The sequence below is a fragment of the Tachypleus tridentatus genome, chromosome 3 (genome assembly GCF_004210375.1).
Source record: "Tachypleus tridentatus isolate NWPU-2018 chromosome 3, ASM421037v1, whole genome shotgun sequence".
Lineage (NCBI taxonomy): Eukaryota > Metazoa > Arthropoda > Merostomata > Xiphosura > Limulidae > Tachypleus > Tachypleus tridentatus.
Genome location: NC_134827.1, coordinates 50,782,418 through 50,800,455, shown reverse-complemented (window position 1 = coordinate 50,800,455; position 18,038 = coordinate 50,782,418).

Sequence of the window (18,038 nt, the reverse complement as noted above, 5' to 3'; positions counted from 1 at the left end):
CAACACAGTCACTGTGTGTTTAAATAACATAAATCAACAACACAGTCACTGTGTGTTTAAATAACATAAATCAACAACACAGTCACTGTGTGTTTAAATAACATAAATCAACAACACAGTCACTGTGTGTTTAAATAACATAAATCAACAACACAGTCACTGTGTGTTTAAATAACATAAATCAACAACACAGTCACTGTGTGTTTAAATAACATAAATCAACAACACAGTCACTGTGTGTTTAAATAACATAAATCAACAACACAGTCACTGTGTGTTTAAATAACATAAATCAACAACACAGTCACTGTGTGTTTAAATAACATAAATCAACAACACAGTCACTGTGTGTTTAAATAACATAAATCAACAACACAGTCACTGTGTGTTTAAATAACATAAATCAACAACACAGTCACTGTGTGTTTAAATAACATAAATCAACAACACAGTCACTGTGTGTTTAAATAACATAAATCAACAACACAGTCACTGTGTGTTTAAATAACATAAATCAACAACACAGTCACTGTGTGTTTAAATAACATAAATCAACAACACAGTCACTGTGTGTTTAAATAACATAAATCAACAACACAGTCACTGTGTGTTTAAATAACATAAATCAACAACACAGTCACTGTGTGTTTAAATAACATAAATCAACAACACAGTCACTGTGTGTTTAAATAACATAAATCAACAACACAGTCACTGTGTGTTTAAATAACATAAATCAACAACACAGTCACTGTGTGTTTAAATAACATAAATCAACAACACAGTCACTGTGTGTTTAAATAACATAAATCAACAACACAGTCACTGTGTGTTTAAATAACATAAATCAACAACACAGTCACTGTGTGTTTAAATAACATAAATCAACAACACAGTCACTGTGTGTTTAAATAACATAAATCAACAACACAGTCACTGTGTGTTTAAATAACATAAATCAACAACACAGTCACTGTGTGTTTAAATAACATAAATCAACAACACAGTCACTGTGTGTTTAAATAACATAAATCAACAACACAGTCACTGTGTGTTTAAATAACATAAATCAACAACACAGTCACTGTGTGTTTAAATAACATAAATCAACAACACAGTCACTGTGTGTTTAAATAACATAAATCAACAACACAGTCACTGTGTGTTTAAATAACATAAATCAACAACACAGTCACTGTGTGTTTAAATAACATAAATCAACAACACAGTCACTGTGTGTTTAAATAACATAAATCAACAACACAGTCACTGTGTGTTTAAATAACATAAATCAACAACACAGTCACTGTGTGTTTAAATAACATAAATCAACAACACAGTCACTGTGTGTTTAAATAACATAAATCAACAACACAGTCACTGTGTGTTTAAATAACATAAATCAACAACACAGTCACTGTGTGTTTAAATAACATAAATCAACAACACAGTCACTGTGTGTTTAAATAACATAAATCAACAACACAGTCACTGTGTGTTTAAATAACATAAATCAACAACACAGTCACTGTGTGTTTAAATAACATAAATCAACAACACAGTCACTGTGTGTTTAAATAACATAAATCAACAACACAGTCACTGTGTGTTTAAATAACATAAATCAACAACACAGTCACTGTGTGTTTAAATAACATAAATCAACAACACAGTCACTGTGTGTTTAAATAACATAAATCAACAACACAGTCACTGTGTGTTTAAATAACATAAATCAACAACACAGTCACTGTGTGTTTAAATAACATAAATCAACAACACAGTCACTGTGTGTTTAAATAACATAAATCAACAACACAGTCACTGTGTGTTTAAATAACATAAATCAACAACACAGTCACTGTGTGTTTAAATAACATAAATCAACAACACAGTCACTGTGTGTTTAAATAACATAAATCAACAACACAGTCACTGTGTGTTTAAATAACATAAATCAACAACACAGTCACTGTGTGTTTAAATAACATAAATCAACAACACAGTCACTGTGTGTTTAAATAACATAAATCAACAACACAGTCACTGTGTGTTTAAATAACATAAATCAACAACACAGTCACTGTGTGTTTAAATAACATAAATCAACAACACAGTCACTGTGTGTTTAAATAACATAAATCAACAACACAGTCACTGTGTGTTTAAATAACATAAATCAACAACACAGTCACTGTGTGTTTAAATAACATAAATCAACAACACAGTCACTGTGTGTTTAAATAACATAAATCAACAACACAGTCACTGTGTGTTTAAATAACATAAATCAACAACACAGTCACTGTGTGTTTTAAATAACATAAATCAACAACACAGTCACTGTGTGTTTAAATAACATAAATCAACAACACAGTCACTGTGTGTTTAAATAACATAAATCAACAACACAGTCACTGTGTGTTTAAATAACATAAATCAACAACACAGTCACTGTGTGTTTAAATAACATAAATCAACAACACAGTCACTGTGTGTTTAAATAACATAAATCAACAACACAGTCACTGTGTGTTTAAATAACATAAATCAACAACACAGTCACTGTGTGTTTAAATAACATAAATCAACAACACAGTCACTGTGTGTTTAAATAACATAAATCAACAACACAGTCACTGTGTGTTTAAATAACATAAATCAACAACACAGTCACTGTGTGTTTAAATAACATAAATCAACAACACAGTCACTGTGTGTTTAAATAACATAAATCAACAACACAGTCACTGTGTGTTTAAATAACATAAATCAACAACACAGTCACTGTGTGTTTAAATAACATAAATCAACAACACAGTCACTGTGTGTTTAAATAACATAAATCAACAACACAGTCACTGTGTGTTTAAATAACATAAATCAACAACACAGTCACTGTGTGTTTAAATAACATAAATCAACAACACAGTCACTGTGTGTTTAAATAACATAAATCAACAACACAGTCACTGTGTGTTTAAATAACATAAATCAACAACACAGTCACTGTGTGTTTAAATAACATAAATCAACAACACAGTCACTGTGTGTTTAAATAACATAAATCAACAACACAGTCACTGTGTGTTTAAATAACATAAATCAACAACACAGTCACTGTGTGTTTAAATAACATAAATCAACAACACAGTCACTGTGTGTTTAAATAACATAAATCAACAACACAGTCACTGTGTGTTTAAATAACATAAATCAACAACACAGTCACTGTGTGTTTAAATAACATAAATCAACAACACAGTCACTGTGTGTTTAAATAACATAAATCAACAACACAGTCACTGTGTGTTTAAATAACATAAATCAACAACACAGTCACTGTGTGTTTAAATAACATAAATCAACAACACAGTCACTGTGTGTTTAAATAACATAAATCAACAACACAGTCACTGTGTGTTTAAATAACATAAATCAACAACACAGTCACTGTGTGTTTAAATAACATAAATCAACAACACAGTCACTGTGTGTTTAAATAACATAAATCAACAACACAGTCACTGTGTGTTTAAATAACATAAATCAACAACACAGTCACTGTGTGTTTAAATAACATAAATCAACAACACAGTCACTGTGTGTGTTTAAATAACATAAATCAACAACACAGTCACTGTGTGTTTAAATAACATAAATCAACAACACAGTCACTGTGTGTTTAAATAACATAAATCAACAACACAGTCACTGTGTGTTTAAATAACATAAATCAACAACACAGTCACTGTGTGTTTAAATAACATAAATCAACAACACAGTCACTGTGTGTTTAAATAACATAAATCAACAACACAGTCACTGTGTGTTTAAATAACATAAATCAACAACACAGTCACTGTGTGTTTAAATAACATAAATCAACAACACAGTCACTGTGTGTGTTTAAATAACATAAATCAACAACACAGTCACTGTGTGTTTAAATAACATAAATCAACAACACAGTCACTGTGTGTTTAAATAACATAAATCAACAACACAGTCACTGTGTGTTTAAATAACATAAATCAACAACACAGTCACTGTGTGTTTAAATAACATAAATCAACAACACAGTCACTGTGTGTTTAAATAACATAAATCAACAACACAGTCACTGTGTGTTTAAATAACATAAATCAACAACACAGTCACTGTGTGTTTAAATAACATAAATCAACAACACAGTCACTGTGTGTTTAAATAACATAAATCAACAACACAGTCACTGTGTGTTTAAATAACATAAATCAACAACACAGTCACTGTGTGTTTAAATAACATAAATCAACAACACAGTCACTGTGTGTTTAAATAACATAAATCAACAACACAGTCACTGTGTGTTTAAATAACATAAATCAACAACACAGTCACTGTGTGTTTAAATAACATAAATCAACAACACAGTCACTGTGTGTTTAAATAACATAAATCAACAACACAGTCACTGTGTGTGTTTAAATAACATAAATCAACAACACAGTCACTGTGTGTTTAAATAACATAAATCAACAACACAGTCACTGTGTGTTTAAATAACATAAATCAACAACACAGTCACTGTGTGTTTAAATAACATAAATCAACAACACAGTCACTGTGTGTTTAAATAACATAAATCAACAACACAGTCACTGTGTGTTTAAATAACATAAATCAACAACACAGTCACTGTGTGTTTAAATAACATAAATCAACAACACAGTCACTGTGTGTTTAAATAACATAAATCAACAACACAGTCACTGTGTGTTTTAAATAACATAAATCAACAACACAGTCACTGTGTGTTTAAATAACATAAATCAACAACACAGTCACTGTGTGTTTAAATAACATAAATCAACAACACAGTCACTGTGTGTTTAAATAACATAAATCAACAACACAGTCACTGTGTGTTTAAATAACATAAATCAACAACACAGTCACTGTGTGTTTAAATAACATAAATCAACAACACAGTCACTGTGTGTTTAAATAACATAAATCAACAACACAGTCACTGTGTGTTTAAATAACATAAATCAACAACACAGTCACTGTGTGTTTAAATAACATAAATCAACAACACAGTCACTGTGTGTTTAAATAACATAAATCAACAACACAGTCACTGTGTGTTTAAATAACATAAATCAACAACACAGTCACTGTGTGTTTAAATAACATAAATCAACAACACAGTCACTGTGTGTTTAAATAACATAAATCAACAACACAGTCACTGTGTGTTTAAATAACATAAATCAACAACACAGTCACTGTGTGTTTAAATAACATAAATCAACAACACAGTCACTGTGTGTTTAAATAACATAAATCAACAACACAGTCACTGTGTGTTTAAATAACATAAATCAACAACACAGTCACTGTGTGTTTAAATAACATAAATCAACAACACAGTCACTGTGTGTTTAAATAACATAAATCAACAACACAGTCACTGTGTGTTTAAATAACATAAATCAACAACACAGTCACTGTGTGTTTAAATAACATAAATCAACAACACAGTCACTGTGTGTTTAAATAACATAAATCAACAACACAGTCACTGTGTGTTTAAATAACATAAATCAACAACACAGTCACTGTGTGTTTAAATAACATAAATCAACAACACAGTCACTGTGTGTTTAAATAACATAAATCAACAACACAGTCACTGTGTGTTTAAATAACATAAATCAACAACACAGTCACTGTGTGTTTAAATAACATAAATCAACAACACAGTCACTGTGTGTTTAAATAACATAAATCAACAACACAGTCACTGTGTGTTTAAATAACATAAATCAACAACACAGTCACTGTGTGTTTAAATAACATAAATCAACAACACAGTCACTGTGTGTTTAAATAACATAAATCAACAACACAGTCACTGTGTGTTTAAATAACATAAATCAACAACACAGTCACTGTGTGTTTAAATAACATAAATCAACAACACAGTCACTGTGTGTTTAAATAACATAAATCAACAACACAGTCACTGTGTGTTTAAATAACATAAATCAACAACACAGTCACTGTGTGTTTAAATAACATAAATCAACAACACAGTCACTGTGTGTTTAAATAACATAAATCAACAACACAGTCACTGTGTGTTTAAATAACATAAATCAACAACACAGTCACTGTGTGTTTAAATAACATAAATCAACAACACAGTCACTGTGTGTTTAAATAACATAAATCAACAACACAGTCACTGTGTGTTTAAATAACATAAATCAACAACACAGTCACTGTGTGTTTAAATAACATAAATCAACAACACAGTCACTGTGTGTTTAAATAACATAAATCAACAACACAGTCACTGTGTGTTTAAATAACATAAATCAACAACACAGTCACTGTGTGTTTAAATAACATAAATCAACAACACAGTCACTGTGTGTTTAAATAACATAAATCAACAACACAGTCACTGTGTGTTTAAATAACATAAATCAACAACACAGTCACTGTGTGTTTAAATAACATAAATCAACAACACAGTCACTGTGTGTTTAAATAACATAAATCAACAACACAGTCACTGTGTGTTTAAATAACATAAATCAACAACACAGTCACTGTGTGTTTAAATAACATAAATCAACAACACAGTCACTGTGTGTTTAAATAACATAAATCAACAACACAGTCACTGTGTGTTTAAATAACATAAATCAACAACACAGTCACTGTGTGTTTAAATAACATAAATCAACAACACAGTCACTGTGTGTTTAAATAACATAAATCAACAACACAGTCACTGTGTGTTTAAATAACATAAATCAACAACACAGTCACTGTGTGTTTAAATAACATAAATCAACAACACAGTCACTGTGTGTTTAAATAACATAAATCAACAACACAGTCACTGTGTGTTTAAATAACATAAATCAACAACACAGTCACTGTGTGTTTAAATAACATAAATCAACAACACAGTCACTGTGTGTTTAAATAACATAAATCAACAACACAGTCACTGTGTGTTTAAATAACATAAATCAACAACACAGTCACTGTGTGTTTAAATAACATAAATCAACAACACAGTCACTGTGTGTTTAAATAACATAAATCAACAACACAGTCACTGTGTGTTTAAATAACATAAATCAACAACACAGTCACTGTGTGTTTAAATAACATAAATCAACAACACAGTCACTGTGTGTTTAAATAACATAAATCAACAACACAGTCACTGTGTGTTTAAATAACATAAATCAACAACACAGTCACTGTGTGTTTAAATAACATAAATCAACAACACAGTCACTGTGTGTTTAAATAACATAAATCAACAACACAGTCACTGTGTGTTTAAATAACATAAATCAACAACACAGTCACTGTGTGTTTAAATAACATAAATCAACAACACAGTCACTGTGTGTTTAAATAACATAAATCAACAACACAGTCACTGTGTGTTTAAATAACATAAATCAACAACACAGTCACTGTGTGTTTAAATAACATAAATCAACAACACAGTCACTGTGTGTTTAAATAACATAAATCAACAACACAGTCACTGTGTGTTTAAATAACATAAATCAACAACACAGTCACTGTGTGTTTAAATAACATAAATCAACAACACAGTCACTGTGTGTTTAAATAACATAAATCAACAACACAGTCACTGTGTGTTTAAATAACATAAATCAACAACACAGTCACTGTGTGTTTAAATAACATAAATCAACAACACAGTCACTGTGTGTTTAAATAACATAAATCAACAACACAGTCACTGTGTGTTTAAATAACATAAATCAACAACACAGTCACTGTGTGTTTAAATAACATAAATCAACAACACAGTCACTGTGTGTTTAAATAACATAAATCAACAACACAGTCACTGTGTGTTTAAATAACATAAATCAACAACACAGTCACTGTGTGTTTAAATAACATAAATCAACAACACAGTCACTGTGTGTTTAAATAACATAAATCAACAACACAGTCACTGTGTGTTTAAATAACATAAATCAACAACACAGTCACTGTGTGTTTAAATAACATAAATCAACAACACAGTCACTGTGTGTTTAAATAACATAAATCAACAACACAGTCACTGTGTGTTTAAATAACATAAATCAACAACACAGTCACTGTGTGTTTAAATAACATAAATCAACAACACAGTCACTGTGTGTTTAAATAACATAAATCAACAACACAGTCACTGTGTGTTTAAATAACATAAATCAACAACACAGTCACTGTGTGTTTAAATAACATAAATCAACAACACAGTCACTGTGTGTTTAAATAACATAAATCAACAACACAGTCACTGTGTGTTTAAATAACATAAATCAACAACACAGTCACTGTGTGTTTAAATAACATAAATCAACAACACAGTCACTGTGTGTTTAAATAACATAAATCAACAACACAGTCACTGTGTGTTTAAATAACATAAATCAACAACACAGTCACTGTGTGTTTAAATAACATAAATCAACAACACAGTCACTGTGTGTTTAAATAACATAAATCAACAACACAGTCACTGTGTGTTTAAATAACATAAATCAACAACACAGTCACTGTGTGTTTAAATAACATAAATCAACAACACAGTCACTGTGTGTTTAAATAACATAAATCAACAACACAGTCACTGTGTGTTTAAATAACATAAATCAACAACACAGTCACTGTGTGTTTAAATAACATAAATCAACAACACAGTCACTGTGTGTTTAAATAACATAAATCAACAACACAGTCACTGTGTGTTTAAATAACATAAATCAACAACACAGTCACTGTGTGTTTTAAATAACATAAATCAACAACACAGTCACTGTGTGTTTAAATAACATAAATCAACAACACAGTCACTGTGTGTTTAAATAACATAAATCAACAACACAGTCACTGTGTGTTTAAATAACATAAATCAACAACACAGTCACTGTGTGTTTAAATAACATAAATCAACAACACAGTCACTGTGTGTTTAAATAACATAAATCAACAACACAGTCACTGTGTGTTTAAATAACATAAATCAACAACACAGTCACTGTGTGTTTAAATAACATAAATCAACAACACAGTCACTGTGTGTTTAAATAACATAAATCAACAACACAGTCACTGTGTGTTTAAATAACATAAATCAACAACACAGTCACTGTGTGTTTAAATAACATAAATCAACAACACAGTCACTGTGTGTTTAAATAACATAAATCAACAACACAGTCACTGTGTGTTTAAATAACATAAATCAACAACACAGTCACTGTGTGTTTAAATAACATAAATCAACAACACAGTCACTGTGTGTTTAAATAACATAAATCAACAACACAGTCACTGTGTGTTTAAATAACATAAATCAACAACACAGTCACTGTGTGTTTAAATAACATAAATCAACAACACAGTCACTGTGTGTTTAAATAACATAAATCAACAACACAGTCACTGTGTGTTTAAATAACATAAATCAACAACACAGTCACTGTGTGTTTAAATAACATAAATCAACAACACAGTCACTGTGTGTTTAAATAACATAAATCAACAACACAGTCACTGTGTGTTTAAATAACATAAATCAACAACACAGTCACTGTGTGTTTAAATAACATAAATCAACAACACAGTCACTGTGTGTTTAAATAACATAAATCAACAACACAGTCACTGTGTGTTTAAATAACATAAATCAACAACACAGTCACTGTGTGTTTAAATAACATAAATCAACAACACAGTCACTGTGTGTTTAAATAACATAAATCAACAACACAGTCACTGTGTGTTTAAATAACATAAATCAACAACACAGTCACTGTGTGTTTAAATAACATAAATCAACAACACAGTCACTGTGTGTTTAAATAACATAAATCAACAACACAGTCACTGTGTGTTTAAATAACATAAATCAACAACACAGTCACTGTGTGTTTAAATAACATAAATCAACAACACAGTCACTGTGTGTTTAAATAACATAAATCAACAACACAGTCACTGTGTGTTTAAATAACATAAATCAACAACACAGTCACTGTGTGTTTAAATAACATAAATCAACAACACAGTCACTGTGTGTTTAAATAACATAAATCAACAACACAGTCACTGTGTGTTTAAATAACATAAATCAACAACACAGTCACTGTGTGTTTAAATAACATAAATCAACAACACAGTCACTGTGTGTTTAAATAACATAAATCAACAACACAGTCACTGTGTGTTTAAATAACATAAATCAACAACACAGTCACTGTGTGTTTAAATAACATAAATCAACAACACAGTCACTGTGTGTTTAAATAACATAAATCAACAACACAGTCACTGTGTGTGTTTAAATAACATAAATCAACAACACAGTCACTGTGTGTTTAAATAACATAAATCAACAACACAGTCACTGTGTGTTTAAATAACATAAATCAACAACACAGTCACTGTGTGTTTAAATAACATAAATCAACAACACAGTCACTGTGTGTTTAAATAACATAAATCAACAACACAGTCACTGTGTGTTTAAATAACATAAATCAACAACACAGTCACTGTGTGTTTAAATAACATAAATCAACAACACAGTCACTGTGTGTTTAAATAACATAAATCAACAACACAGTCACTGTGTGTTTAAATAACATAAATCAACAACACAGTCACTGTGTGTTTAAATAACATAAATCAACAACACAGTCACTGTGTGTTTAAATAACATAAATCAACAACACAGTCACTGTGTGTTTAAATAACATAAATCAACAACACAGTCACTGTGTGTTTAAATAACATAAATCAACAACACAGTCACTGTGTGTTTAAATAACATAAATCAACAACACAGTCACTGTGTGTTTAAATAACATAAATCAACAACACAGTCACTGTGTGTTTAAATAACATAAATCAACAACACAGTCACTGTGTGTTTAAATAACATAAATCAACAACACAGTCACTGTGTGTTTAAATAACATAAATCAACAACACAGTCACTGTGTGTTTAAATAACATAAATCAACAACACAGTCACTGTGTGTTTAAATAACATAAATCAACAACACAGTCACTGTGTGTTTAAATAACATAAATCAACAACACAGTCACTGTGTGTTTAAATAACATAAATCAACAACACAGTCACTGTGTGTTTAAATAACATAAATCAACAACACAGTCACTGTGTGTTTAAATAACATAAATCAACAACACAGTCACTGTGTGTTTAAATAACATAAATCAACAACACAGTCACTGTGTGTTTAAATAACATAAATCAACAACACAGTCACTGTGTGTTTAAATAACATAAATCAACAACACAGTCACTGTGTGTTTAAATAACATAAATCAACAACACAGTCACTGTGTGTTTAAATAACATAAATCAACAACACAGTCACTGTGTGTTTAAATAACATAAATCAACAACACAGTCACTGTGTGTTTAAATAACATAAATCAACAACACAGTCACTGTGTGTTTAAATAACATAAATCAACAACACAGTCACTGTGTGTTTAAATAACATAAATCAACAACACAGTCACTGTGTGTTTAAATAACATAAATCAACAACACAGTCACTGTGTGTTTAAATAACATAAATCAACAACACAGTCACTGTGTGTTTAAATAACATAAATCAACAACACAGTCACTGTGTGTTTAAATAACATAAATCAACAACACAGTCACTGTGTGTTTAAATAACATAAATCAACAACACAGTCACTGTGTGTTTAAATAACATAAATCAACAACACAGTCACTGTGTGTTTAAATAACATAAATCAACAACACAGTCACTGTGTGTTTAAATAACATAAATCAACAACACAGTCACTGTGTGTTTAAATAACATAAATCAACAACACAGTCACTGTGTGTTTAAATAACATAAATCAACAACACAGTCACTGTGTGTTTAAATAACATAAATCAACAACACAGTCACTGTGTGTTTAAATAACATAAATCAACAACACAGTCACTGTGTGTTTAAATAACATAAATCAACAACACAGTCACTGTGTGTTTAAATAACATAAATCAACAACACAGTCACTGTGTGTTTAAATAACATAAATCAACAACACAGTCACTGTGTGTTTAAATAACATAAATCAACAACACAGTCACTGTGTGTTTAAATAACATAAATCAACAACACAGTCACTGTGTGTTTAAATAACATAAATCAACAACACAGTCACTGTGTGTTTAAATAACATAAATCAACAACACAGTCACTGTGTGTTTAAATAACATAAATCAACAACACAGTCACTGTGTGTTTAAATAACATAAATCAACAACACAGTCACTGTGTGTTTAAATAACATAAATCAACAACACAGTCACTGTGTGTTTAAATAACATAAATCAACAACACAGTCACTGTGTGTTTAAATAACATAAATCAACAACACAGTCACTGTGTGTTTAAATAACATAAATCAACAACACAGTCACTGTGTGTTTAAATAACATAAATCAACAACACAGTCACTGTGTGTTTAAATAACATAAATCAACAACACAGTCACTGTGTGTTTAAATAACATAAATCAACAACACAGTCACTGTGTGTTTAAATAACATAAATCAACAACACAGTCACTGTGTGTTTAAATAACATAAATCAACAACACAGTCACTGTGTGTTTAAATAACATAAATCAACAACACAGTCACTGTGTGTTTAAATAACATAAATCAACAACACAGTCACTGTGTGTTTAAATAACATAAATCAACAACACAGTCACTGTGTGTTTAAATAACATAAATCAACAACACAGTCACTGTGTGTTTAAATAACATAAATCAACAACACAGTCACTGTGTGTTTAAATAACATAAATCAACAACACAGTCACTGTGTGTTTAAATAACATAAATCAACAACACAGTCACTGTGTGTTTAAATAACATAAATCAACAACACAGTCACTGTGTGTTTAAATAACATAAATCAACAACACAGTCACTGTGTGTTTAAATAACATAAATCAACAACACAGTCACTGTGTGTTTAAATAACATAAATCAACAACACAGTCACTGTGTGTTTAAATAACATAAATCAACAACACAGTCACTGTGTGTTTAAATAACATAAATCAACAACACAGTCACTGTGTGTTTAAATAACATAAATCAACAACACAGTCACTGTGTGTTTAAATAACATAAATCAACAACACAGTCACTGTGTGTTTAAATAACATAAATCAACAACACAGTCACTGTGTGTTTAAATAACATAAATCAACAACACAGTCACTGTGTGTTTAAATAACATAAATCAACAACACAGTCACTGTGTGTTTAAATAACATAAATCAACAACACAGTCACTGTGTGTTTAAATAACATAAATCAACAACACAGTCACTGTGTGTTTAAATAACATAAATCAACAACACAGTCACTGTGTGTTTAAATAACATAAATCAACAACACAGTCACTGTGTGTTTTAAATAACATAAATCAACAACACAGTCACTGTGTGTTTAAATAACATAAATCAACAACACAGTCACTGTGTGTTTAAATAACATAAATCAACAACACAGTCACTGTGTGTTTAAATAACATAAATCAACAACACAGTCACTGTGTGTTTAAATAACATAAATCAACAACACAGTCACTGTGTGTTTAAATAACATAAATCAACAACACAGTCACTGTGTGTTTAAATAACATAAATCAACAACACAGTCACTGTGTGTTTAAATAACATAAATCAACAACACAGTCACTGTGTGTTTAAATAACATAAATCAACAACACAGTCACTGTGTGTTTAAATAACATAAATCAACAACACAGTCACTGTGTGTTTAAATAACATAAATCAACAACACAGTCACTGTGTGTTTAAATAACATAAATCAACAACACAGTCACTGTGTGTTTAAATAACATAAATCAACAACACAGTCACTGTGTGTTTAAATAACATAAATCAACAACACAGTCACTGTGTGTTTAAATAACATAAATCAACAACACAGTCACTGTGTGTTTAAATAACATAAATCAACAACACAGTCACTGTGTGTTTAAATAACATAAATCAACAACACAGTCACTGTGTGTTTAAATAACATAAATCAACAACACAGTCACTGTGTGTTTAAATAACATAAATCAACAACACAGTCACTGTGTGTTTAAATAACATAAATCAACAACACAGTCACTGTGTGTTTAAATAACATAAATCAACAACACAGTCACTGTGTGTTTAAATAACATAAATCAACAACACAGTCACTGTGTGTTTAAATAACATAAATCAACAACACAGTCACTGTGTGTTTAAATAACATAAATCAACAACACAGTCACTGTGTGTTTAAATAACATAAATCAACAACACAGTCACTGTGTGTTTAAATAACATAAATCAACAACACAGTCACTGTGTGTTTAAATAACATAAATCAACAACACAGTCACTGTGTGTTTAAATAACATAAATCAACAACACAGTCACTGTGTGTTTAAATAACATAAATCAACAACACAGTCACTGTGTGTTTAAATAACATAAATCAACAACACAGTCACTGTGTGTTTAAATAACATAAATCAACAACACAGTCACTGTGTGTTTAAATAACATAAATCAACAACACAGTCACTGTGTGTTTAAATAACATAAATCAACAACACAGTCACTGTGTGTTTAAATAACATAAATCAACAACACAGTCACTGTGTGTTTAAATAACATAAATCAACAACACAGTCACTGTGTGTTTAAATAACATAAATCAACAACACAGTCACTGTGTGTTTAAATAACATAAATCAACAACACAGTCACTGTGTGTTTAAATAACATAAATCAACAACACAGTCACTGTGTGTTTAAATAACATAAATCAACAACACAGTCACTGTGTGTTTAAATAACATAAATCAACAACACAGTCACTGTGTGTTTAAATAACATAAATCAACAACACAGTCACTGTGTGTTTAAATAACATAAATCAACAACACAGTCACTGTGTGTTTAAATAACATAAATCAACAACACAGTCACTGTGTGTTTAAATAACATAAATCAACAACACAGTCACTGTGTGTTTAAATAACATAAATCAACAACACAGTCACTGTGTGTTTAAATAACATAAATCAACAACACAGTCACTGTGTGTTTAAATAACATAAATCAACAACACAGTCACTGTGTGTTTAAATAACATAAATCAACAACACAGTCACTGTGTGTTTAAATAACATAAATCAACAACACAGTCACTGTGTGTTTAAATAACATAAATCAACAACACAGTCACTGTGTGTTTAAATAACATAAATCAACAACACAGTCACTGTGTGTTTAAATAACATAAATCAACAACACAGTCACTGTGTGTTTAAATAACATAAATCAACAACACAGTCACTGTGTGTTTAAATAACATAAATCAACAACACAGTCACTGTGTGTTTAAATAACATAAATCAACAACACAGTCACTGTGTGTTTAAATAACATAAATCAACAACACAGTCACTGTGTGTTTAAATAACATAAATCAACAACACAGTCACTGTGTGTTTAAATAACATAAATCAACAACACAGTCACTGTGTGTTTAAATAACATAAATCAACAACACAGTCACTGTGTGTTTAAATAACATAAATCAACAACACAGTCACTGTGTGTTTAAATAACATAAATCAACAACACAGTCACTGTGTGTTTAAATAACATAAATCAACAACACAGTCACTGTGTGTTTAAATAACATAAATCAACAACACAGTCACTGTGTGTTTAAATAACATAAATCAACAACACAGTCACTGTGTGTTTAAATAACATAAATCAACAACACAGTCACTGTGTGTTTAAATAACATAAATCAACAACACAGTCACTGTGTGTTTAAATAACATAAATCAACAACACAGTCACTGTGTGTTTAAATAACATAAATCAACAACACAGTCACTGTGTGTTTAAATAACATAAATCAACAACACAGTCACTGTGTGTTTAAATAACATAAATCAACAACACAGTCACTGTGTGTTTAAATAACATAAATCAACAACACAGTCACTGTGTGTTTAAATAACATAAATCAACAACACAGTCGCGGTGTGTTTAAATAACATAAATCAACAACACAGTCACTGTGTGTTTAAATAACATAAATCAACAACACAGTCACTGTGTGTTTAAATAACATAAATCAACAACACAGTCACTGTGTGTTTAAATAACATAAATCAACAACACAGTCACTGTGTGTTTAAATAACATAAATCAACAACACAGTCACTGTGTGTTTAAATAACATAAATCAACAACACAGTCACTGTGTGTTTAAATAACATAAATCAACAACACAGTCACTGTGTGTTTAAATAACATAAATCAACAACACAGTCACTGTGTGTTTAAATAACATAAATCAACAACACAGTCACTGTGTGTTTAAATAACATAAATCAACAACACAGTCACTGTGTGTTTAAATAACATAAATCAACAACACAGTCACTGTGTGTTTAAATAACATAAATCAACAACACAGTCACTGTGTGTTTAAATAACATAAATCAACAACACAGTCACTGTGTGTTTAAATAACATAAATCAACAACACAGTCACTGTGTGTTTAAATAACATAAATCAACAACACAGTCACTGTGTGTTTAAATAACATAAATCAACAACACAGTCACTGTGTGTTTAAATAACATAAATCAACAACACAGTCACTGTGTGTTTAAATAACATAAATCAACAACACAGTCACTGTGTGTTTAAATAACATAAATCAACAACACAGTCACTGTGTGTTTAAATAACATAAATCAACAACACAGTCACTGTGTGTTTAAATAACATAAATCAACAACACAGTCACTGTGTGTTTAAATAACATAAATCAACAACACAGTCACTGTGTGTTTAAATAACATAAATCAACAACACAGTCACTGTGTGTTTAAATAACATAAATCAACAACACAGTCACTGTGTGTTTAAATAACATAAATCAACAACACAGTCACTGTGTGTTTAAATAACATAAATCAACAACACAGTCACTGTGTGTTTAAATAACATAAATCAACAACACAGTCACTGTGTGTTTAAATAACATAAATCAACAACACAGTCACTGTGTGTTTAAATAACATAAATCAACAACACAGTCACTGTGTGTTTAAATAACATAAATCAACAACACAGTCACTGTGTGTTTAAATAACATAAATCAACAACACAGTCACTGTGTGTTTAAATAACATAAATCAACAACACAGTCACTGTGTGTTTAAATAACATAAATCAACAACACAGTCACTGTGTGTTTAAATAACATAAATCAACAACACAGTCACTGTGTGTTTAAATAACATAAATCAACAACACAGTCACTGTGTGTTTAAATAACATAAATCAACAACACAGTCACTGTGTGTTTAAATAACATAAATCAACAACACAGTCACTGTGTGTTTAAATAACATAAATCAACAACACAGTCACTGTGTGTTTAAATAACATAAATCAACAACACAGTCACTGTGTGTTTAAATAACATAAATCAACAACACAGTCACTGTGTGTTTAAATAACATAAATCAACAACACAGTCACTGTGTGTTTAAATAACATAAATCAACAACACAGTCACTGTGTGTTTAAATAACATAAATCAACAACACAGTCACTGTGTGTTTAAATAACATAAATCAACAACACAGTCACTGTGTGTTTAAATAACATAAATCAACAACACAGTCACTGTGTGTTTAAATAACATAAATCAACAACACAGTCACTGTGTGTTTAAATAACATAAATCAACAACACAGTCACTGTGTGTTTAAATAACATAAATCAACAACACAGTCACTGTGTGTTTAAATAACATAAATCAACAACACAGTCACTGTGTGTTTAAATAACATAAATCAACAACACA